We start from the raw sequence: 9,651 nt of genomic DNA, 5'->3' as shown, positions 1-9,651 counted from the left end.
TGATGAGGATGAAGAGGAAGAGGAAGAGGATGCTGCACCACCACCCAAAGCTCAAAAGTTGATGGGGGATGCCATCATGTTTGGGGCTGCCCCTTCAAAGCCCAAGACAGCCCCCAAAGCTTCTGCTCCAGCTCCCAAGACTGCACCAAAGAGGAGCACAAGGAATATACCAGCTGCTGAGAAGAACAAGGCCCCAGTGCCTGAGACTGAAGTTGAAGAAGAAGAAGAAGCTGAAGCCCAAGTGCTTAAGAAGCTCAAGCCAAAGATCCCTGACCATGATGACAATCATCCAGTGGCAGAAAATATCAAGATAAGAAAAGATGCAAGTCTCAGACTATGGAGAGAATCTGATCCATATGCTGTGAGGAGAAGGGCTGCTGTGGATTACAGATTTCACACCAAGGAGCAGCAGGACTTCTATGAGACTATTCTGCTTGGTAAGAAGCCAATTGTCTGTGATATGAAATGGGCAGACTGGAAATATATTGACAACAATGAAGACCACTTTCCAGGAGTGCATGAGAGCTTCAGGCTGTGTGGAGTAGATGCCTTTGTGGGTCAGTAGTTGACCAAGTGGAATGATGAACTTATTATGCAATTCTACTCCACAACACATTTCTATCCTAATGGCAGAATTGTCTGGATGTCTGAAGCTACTAGGTACCAATCGACAGTTGCTGAATGGGCCAAACTGATCAATGCCCCTGCAGAGCATGTGGATGACATAGATGTCTATGACAAGAAGAAGAAGGATCACAACTCCATGGCTAACATGTATAAGGAAATTCCTGACAAAGCCTTGGAAACTCATAAGATGGGCTATGTATACTAACTGTTGTTTGGGCTGACCACCATCAACACTATCTTGAGGCATAACTTATTGCCCAAGTCAGGTGATCATAGGATGATCAGAGGCCATTCCATAAACTTGCTATAGTTGTTTGATTTGCCCCAAAAGTTCAAAGTAATGAGTCTTATTGTGGAGACAATCAAGAGGACAGCTGCAGATCAGAAAAGGTCATGTGGGTATGCTCCACACATCCAGATGCTCATCAACTCCAAGATGGGCACATGCACATACTTGTTAGACAAGGAACATCTTCCCTTGAGGCCTGATTTTGAGGACAACACAGTTGTCATGGATGAGGAAGATCCCACTTATGTAGAAGCTCAAGAGAAGAGGGAGAAAGCAAAGGCTCAGAGAGCAGCAAAGATTCCAAGTGCTGAAGAGGCATCCCAAGTGTTTCTCAAGACAAAACGAGATCAACTTGGATATCGGATTCAAGCCACCTTAAGGATTGAGAAGGGATTGGCCACCCTAACTCAGAACCAAGAAAGCCTGGAGAGGATCATTGAGACAAAATTCTATGATCTAGACTTGAAAGTGACAGAGATGTAGACATCAGTTGAGCAGCTCTAGGAAGAAACTGAGGAGAGGAAAGGGCAGGCTACCACAAATGCCTTTCAAAGAGTGCTAAGGGGCAGAGAACTACTGCAGTGCAAGTGACTGACATAGGAGCTACTACATCAACACCTGCAGCCACAGTATCAGTAGCACCTCCAGTTGCCACTCCACCAGCTCCAACAACTTCAACAGATGCATTCGTCCTTGGAGTCCTTGCAATGTTTCCTCCCGAAGATCAAGCCTAGAGAGACTCATAGCACTATGCATTTTCGAGCTTTTTGGTAACTTGTTGCCAAAGGGGGAGAAAGTGTATAGATCATAGGCTCCGAGAGAGAGAAAGAGCTTGCTTCTTTTGCTATCTCTTCTTCTTGTTTGATACTTATTTGTGTGCTTGCTTGGATGATACTTTATGTGTGTGTGAGATACTTGTATTATCATGTGTTTGATCATATCATACCTTAATGCTTGTGCTTGAATGATGTTATCTCTTATCTCTCATATATGATCATTCACTTTATCTCTGTGATAAGTGCATATTTTACTTTCTATCATTTCTAGCGCTCCACCAAGATGTATGTGACATGGACGAGTAACCCATGATCCTAATCGACTGTGCATTTGCATTAAAAAATAAAATTTTAAATAATGCACAAATTTAGGGGGAGCTCTTGCTTATCACATACTTTTCAAAGTGACGATATATTTCAATCTTATCATTTGTCGAAGCTTTGATCTATATGTTGTCAACAATTACCAAAAAGGGGGAGATTGAAAGTGCAACTACCCCTGGGTGGTTTTGGTAATTCCTAACAACATATAGCTCATTGAACTAATGCTCTATCAAGATGATCATTTCAAAAAGTTCAATGTTTGGCATGGCATGGACTAGGAATGTGGACCCCTCAAAATGCTATGGACACATATTGGCTCAAGCTCAAGACTCTACTTTTTCATTTTAGTGATCCAAGATCACATTGAGTCCATAGGAAAAGCGAATACTATTAAAAGGGGATGAGGTGTTGCTTAATGGCTTGCTTGCTCAAAATGCTTAGTGATATGCTCCAAAACTCTCAACCACTTTCTCATATCCACATATGTCCCAAACCAAAAGTCAACCTCAGCCCCACCGATTTGATCTAACCGGCGCCACCGAGTTCATTTGACATAGCCATAACCAGAAACCCTAATCAGTTCGGTCTCACCGATAGGAATCTCGGTCTCACCGAGATGGGATTGCAAACTCTCTGTTTCCCTTCGTAACGTTTCGGTCTAACCGAGATGAGCGATCGGTCCCACCGAGTTTGCAATGCAAACTCTCTGTTTCCTTTTTGGAACGTTTCGATCTCACCAAAATGAGCGATCGGTCCCACCGAGTTTGCCTGACCAACTCTCTGTTTGCCTATTACAGAAATCGGTCTCACCGAGTTTATGTAATCGGTCTCACCGAGATTATGTTATGCCCTAACCCTAATGAAATCGGTCCCACCGAGTTGACATGTCGGTCCCACCGAAAAGCCTAACGTTCACATTTTGAACTAAATCGGTCTAACCGAGTTTGAATATTCGGTCCCACGAGTTTGGTGAATTGTGTGTAACGGTTAGATTTTGTGTGGTGGCTATATATACCCCTCCACCCACTCTTCATTCGTGAGGAGAGACATCAGAACGTGCCTACACTTCCAACATTCATTTTCTGAGAGAGAACTACCTACTCATGTGTTGAGACCAAGATATTCCAATCCAACCACAAGAATCTTGATCTCTAGCCTTCCCCAAGTTGCTTTCCACTCAAATCATCTTTCCACCAAATCCAAATATGTGAGAGAGAGTTGAGTGCTGGGGAGACTATCATTTGAAGCACAAGAGCAAGGAGTTCATCATCAACAAATCATCTATTACCTTTTGGAGAGTGGTGTCTCCTAGATTGGTTAGGTGTCACTTGGGAGCCTCCGTCAAGATTGTGGAGTTGAACCAAGGAGTTTGTACAGGCAAGGAGACCGCCTACTTCGTGAAGGTCTACCCTAGTGAGGTAAGTCCTTCGTGGCCGATGGCGATGGTGGGATAGACAAGGTTGCTACTTCGTGGACCCTTTGTGGGTGGAGCCCTCCGTGGACTCGCGCAACCGTTACCCTTCATGCGTTGAAGTCTCCATCAACGTGGATGTATGATAGCACCACCTATATGAACCACGGGAAAATCTTTGTGTCTACATTGCGTTTGCTCCCTCCAAACTCCTCCCTTTTACCTTCATATGCAATGATTTAAATTCCGCTGCTATACTCTTAGAATTGCATCTGTAGGTTGATTGCTTGACTTGTGCTAAGTTGCTAAAATCTGCCATGACTTCAAATTGGGAAAAGGCTAGATTTTTATTTGGTCAAGTCGTCTAATCACCCCCCTCTAGACATACTTTCGATCCTACAAGGGGGTTTGTGGTAGCTCATTTCTTGATATTTTCCTTGGTTCTTATTAACCGGTGCTTGATTCAGTTTCCGATTTTTCCGTGCGTCATGAAAGATACCGAACGCAGTGGGGCCATCTCTGTACTGGCCCGTGAATGACTTCTACTCACGGGGAGGTAACTGCCATCTCACTCTTCCCACCACGCTTGTCTTTTTTGCCAGGTACGCCACATGCATTGCGTGGTGTAGGTGACAGATGGCACAGGGAAGGGCGTCGTGGCGAAAACCTGGTCATTCCGGATTGGTGCAGGAGGGCGGTGGACAGGTTCGGCCGCGGCCAGCGACACGAACGGGTTGGATTCGAAGGAGCCCCAAGCACCGGGCCCCCGCTCACCTATAAAAGGGAGCGTGAGGGTGAACGAAGGCATCCATCCTCATCTCTCCCCCTTCTTCTTGTTTGTCTTCTCCAAGTCAAGGAAGAGGGGCCAGGGCTCGGCTCCGTGCTTCTATTTAGGGGTGACGATCCCGAAGGTTCGTGTAGACACCCGAGGAGTGAACCTAGTCCACGATCACAAGAGACGCGGCGACTGTAGTTGGGGCAGCCGTAGTTGGTGGCAATGCACCCATGGCGGTCGCATCGACCTCAGTGTGAGGGGTGTCACGCATTTTCTCGATGGCGGAGCGCTCGTACCCTTCATACGAGCTATCCGTCCCGGGCCGGGGCACCGCCTCCGCAGCAAGCTGCCTGAGTCCAAAGACCCGTTGGTGGAGCCTCCAGGGCTCACCGCTCGTGGTGTCGTGTTTGGGACCTTTGGTGATCTCGGCGCTACCCTCTCCGGCGAGGTTAGGGGCGACGCCGAAGGTGGTGATGCCCTTCTGATGTCTACTACACAACCTTCTTCTTGTAGACGTTGTTGGGCCTCCAAGTGCAGAGGTTTGTAGGACAGTAGCAAATTTCCCTCAAGTGGATGACCTAAGGTTTATCAATCCATGGGAGGCGTAGGATGAAGATGGGTCTCTCTCAAACAACCCTTCAACAAAATAACAGAGTCTCTTGTGTCCCCAACACACCCAATACAATGGTAAATTGTATAGGTGCACTAGTTCGGCGAAGAGATGGTGATACAAGTGCAATATGGATGGTAGATATAGGTTTTTGTAATCTGAAAATATAAAAACAGCCAGGTAACAAGTGGTAAGAGGGAGCGTAAACGGTATTGCAATGCGTTGAAACAAGGCCTAGGGTTCATACTTTCACTAGTGCAAGTTCTCTCAACAATAATAACATAATTGGATCATACAACTATCCCTCAACATGCAACAAAGAGTCACTCCAAAGTCACTAATAGCGGAGAACAAACGAAGAGATTATGGTAGGGTACGAAGCCACCTCAAAGTTATCCTTTCTGATCGATCTATTCAAGAGTCCGTAGTAAAATAACACGAAGCTATTCTTTCCGTTCGATCTATAATAGAGTTCGTACTAGAATAACACCTTAAGACACAAATCAACCAAAACCCTAATGTCACCTAGATACTCCAATCTCACCTCAAGTATCCGTGGGTATGATTATACAATATGCATCACACAATCTCAGATTCATCTATTCAACCAACACAAAGAACTTCAAAGAGTGCCCCAAAGTTTCTACCAGAGGGTCAAGATGAAAACGTGTGCGAACCTCTATGCATAAGTTGACGGACCTCACAAGTTGATCACCAAAACATACATCAAGTGGATCACGTGATATCCCATTGTCACCACAGATAAGCACATGCAAGACATACATCAAGTGTTCTCAAATCCTTAAAGAATCCATCCGATAAGATAACTTCAAAGGGAAAACTCAATCCATTACAAGAGAGTAGAGGGGGAGAAACATCATAAGATCCAACTATAATAGCAAAGCTCGCGATACATCAAGATCGTGCCAAATCAAGAACACGAGAGAGAGAGAGAGAGATCAAACACATATCTACTGGTACATACCCTCAGCCCCGAGGGTGAACTACTCCCTCCTCGTCATGGAGAGCGCCGGGATGATGAAGATGGCCACCGGTGAGGGATCCCCCCTCCGGCAGGGTGCCGGAACAGGGTCCCGATTGGTTTTTGGTGGCTACAGAGGCTTGCGGCGGCGGAACTCCCGACTTATTGTGTTCCCTGATGTTTTTAGGGTATATGGATATATATAGGTGGAACAAGTCGGTCAGGGGAGGCACGAGGGGCCCATGAGGGTGGGGGCGCGCCCAGGGGGGTAGGGCGCGCCTCCTTGCCTCGTGGCTTCCTCGTTGCTTCCCTGACGTATACTCCAAGTCTCCTGGATTGCTTCTGTTCCAAAAATAATTCTCCCGAAGGTTTCATTCCGTTTGGACTCCGTTTGATATTCCTTTTCTTCGCAACACTGAAATAGGCAAGAAAACAACAATTTGGGCTGGGCCTCCGGTTAATAGGTTAGTCCCAAAAATAATATAAAAGTGTTTAATAAAGCCCATAAACATCCAAAACAGATAATATAATAGCATGAATACTTCATAAATTATAGATACGTTGGAGACGTATCAGCATCCCGAAGCTTAATTCCTGCTCGTCCTCGAGTAGGTAAATGATAAAAGAAATAATTTATGATGTGTGAATGCTAGCAGGTGCACCAGTTTGATCAATGATAATTTCAATCGCCTTTTCTAGCATCATTATATATCATAACAGTAGCTCATCTCATAAAGCTTGTCATGATCAAGTAACAAGCTATTCACATGTTAAAGTATAGATCATAAACTTGGTTGAAAACTAACAAACCGTGTTATTAGTCATCAAACAATTACAATTCATCTTATTTTCAGGAAGAGTCTATGTCAGAGCTTTGATTTAGCAAACTCCACATACTCAACTATCATTTAGTCTTTCACAATTGCTAACACTCACGCGATATTTATGGGTTCAAAGTTTTAATCAGACACAGAGAAAGATAGGGGCTTATAGATTCGCCTCCCAGCCTTTTACCTCAAGGGTAATGTCAACAATAATAGCACATGATGCCTTACATCCAATTGGATATATATATATCAGAATCTTTCCAACACAATGTGCTTGCCAAAGGATAAAATGTAAAAAGGAAAGGTGAAGATCACCATGACTCTTGCATAAGGTAAAAGACAAGAATAAAAGATAGGCCCTTCGCAGAGGGAAGCAGAGGTTGCCATGCGCTTTTATAGTTGGATGCACAAAATCTTAATGCGAGGGAACGTCACTTTATATTGCCACCTGTGATAGGGACCTTTATTATGTAGTCCATCACTTTTATTGCTTCCATATCACACGATCGTATAAAGCTTATTTTCTCCACACTAAAAGATCATACATATTTAGAGAGCAATTTTTATTGCATGCACCGATGAGAACTTACTTGAAGGATCTTACTCAATCCATAGGTAGGTATGGTGGAATCTCATGGCAATACTGGTTTAAGGGATGTTTGGAAGCACAAGTAGTATCTCTAATTGGTGCAAAGAATTTGGCTAGCATGAGGGGGAAAGGCAAGCTCAACGTGTTGGGCGATCCATGACAATATACTTTATTTCGGATATAAGAAATCATAACCCATTACGTTGTCTTCCTTGTCCAACATCAACCTTTTAGCATATCATATTTTAACGAGTGCTCACAATTACAAAAGATGTCCAAGATAGTATATTTATATGTGAAATCTCTCTTCCCTCAATATTCTTTCATGAATTGTTCAAGTGACCAATACAATGTTTGCTAACCTTCAATAAATACCACCTCTACTTCTTATATGTGAAGTCATCACTCCCCATGGGATAAGCATATGAAACATATATAATTTCAGATTTATGAAATTCAATTCGTTCAACCATTTACTCATAGGATATAAGTCAAGCACACGAGTAAATGACAAACTACTCCAAAAAGATATAAGTGAAGATCAATGAGTAGTTAAATAATTATGTAGCTATGTAAAGACTCTCTCTCACTTAAGAATTGCTGATCTTGGGATATTAATCAAACAACAAAATAAAACGACACTTCAAGGATAGCACTCATCATGTAAAGAAGCAAAAACTTAGGCTCAACCGATACTAACCAATAATTGTTGAAGAAGAAAGGTGGGATGCCTACCGGGGCATCCCCAAGCTTAGCCGCTTGAGACTTCTTGAAATATTATCTTCGGGTGCCTTGGGCATCCCCAAGCTTGAGTTTTTGTGTCTCCTTAATTCCTCTCATATCACGGTTCCCTAAATCTCGAAAGCTTCATCCACACCAAACTCAACAAGAACTCATGAGATAAGTTAGTATAAACCAATGCAAAATCCTTATCATTTTCTACTGTAACAAATCACTAAAATTATTATTCAACATTTCATAATAAATGCCTCTGCATATTTAATACTCCTATCCTCAAATAGAATCATTAAACAAACAAACATATGCAAACAATGCAAACATAACAGCAATCTGCCATAACAGTACAGTCTGTAAAGAATGCAAGAGTATCAATACTTCCCTAACTCAAAACATTATGAAATCCTACCACACTTTAGAAAATTTATCAGAGCTTATCATGAAAAAAGTTTCAACATTTTATCAAATTCTGACTTTTCTAGGGAATTTTTGCAACAGCGGTAAACTTTCTGTTTTGAAACAGCAACATGTATACTTGCAAAATAAGCATGGTAAAGGGTATCCTTGACATTTTTATTGAAAATAAAGATGCAAAACATTATTCTAAATAACAGCAAGAAAATACTAACAAAAGAAAATGACGCTCCAAGCAAAGCATATATCATGTGGTGAATAAAAATATAGCTCCAAGTAAAGTTACCGATTAACGAAGACGAAAGAGGGGATGCCATCCGGGGCATCCCCAAGCTTAGGCTCTTGGTTGTCCTTGAATATTACCTTGGGGTGCCTTGGGCATCCCCAAGCTTAGGCTCTTGCCACTCCTTATTCCATTGTCCATCGAATCTTTACCCAAAACTTGAAAACTTCACAACACAAAACTCAACAGAAAACTCGTAAGCTCCGTTAGTATAAGAAAATAAATCACCACTTAGGTACTGTTGTGAACTCATTCTAAATTCATATTGGTGTAATATCTACTGTATTCCAACTTATTTATGGTTCATACCTTCCGATACTACTCATAGATTCATCAAAATAAGCTAGCAACACATAGAAAACAAAATCTGTCAAAAACAGAACAGTCTGTAGTAATCTGCATCAAACGCAAACTTCTGAAACTCAGAAAAATCTACCAAAATAGGAAGACCTAAACAATTTGTTTATTGATCTTCTGCAATTGGAATCAATATTTTATCACGTTCTGGTGATTTTTAACAATTGTTTTTGTGAAAAGAAAGTTTCTGGAATTTTTAGCAAGATCAAATAACTATCATCCAAGAAGATCCTATAGGTTTAACTTGGCACAAACACTAACTAAAACACAAAAACAAATCTAAACAGAGGCTAGATCAAAGATTTATTCCTAAACAAAAGCAAAAAGAAAAAAACAAAAATAAAATTGTGTTGCCTCCTAGCAAGCGCTAACGTTTAACGCCCCTAGCTAGGCATGATGATTTCAATGATGCTCACATAAAAGATAAGCATTGAAACATAAAGAGAGCATCATGAAGAATATGACTAGCACATTTAAGCCTAACCCACTTCCTATGCATAGGGATTTTGTGAGAAAACAACTTATGGGAACAAAAATAAACTAGCATAGGAAGGCAAAACAAGCATAACTTTAAAACTTTAAGCACATAGAGAGGAAACTTGATATTATTGCAATTCTTACAAGCATATATTCCTCCCTCATAATAATT

Source organism: Aegilops tauschii, chromosome 4, assembly GCF_002575655.3.
Source record: "Aegilops tauschii subsp. strangulata cultivar AL8/78 chromosome 4, Aet v6.0, whole genome shotgun sequence".
Taxonomy (NCBI): Eukaryota; Viridiplantae; Streptophyta; class Magnoliopsida; order Poales; family Poaceae; genus Aegilops; species Aegilops tauschii.
The sequence above is the reverse complement of the archived record's forward strand: the minus strand, read 5'-3'. Positions refer to the sequence as shown.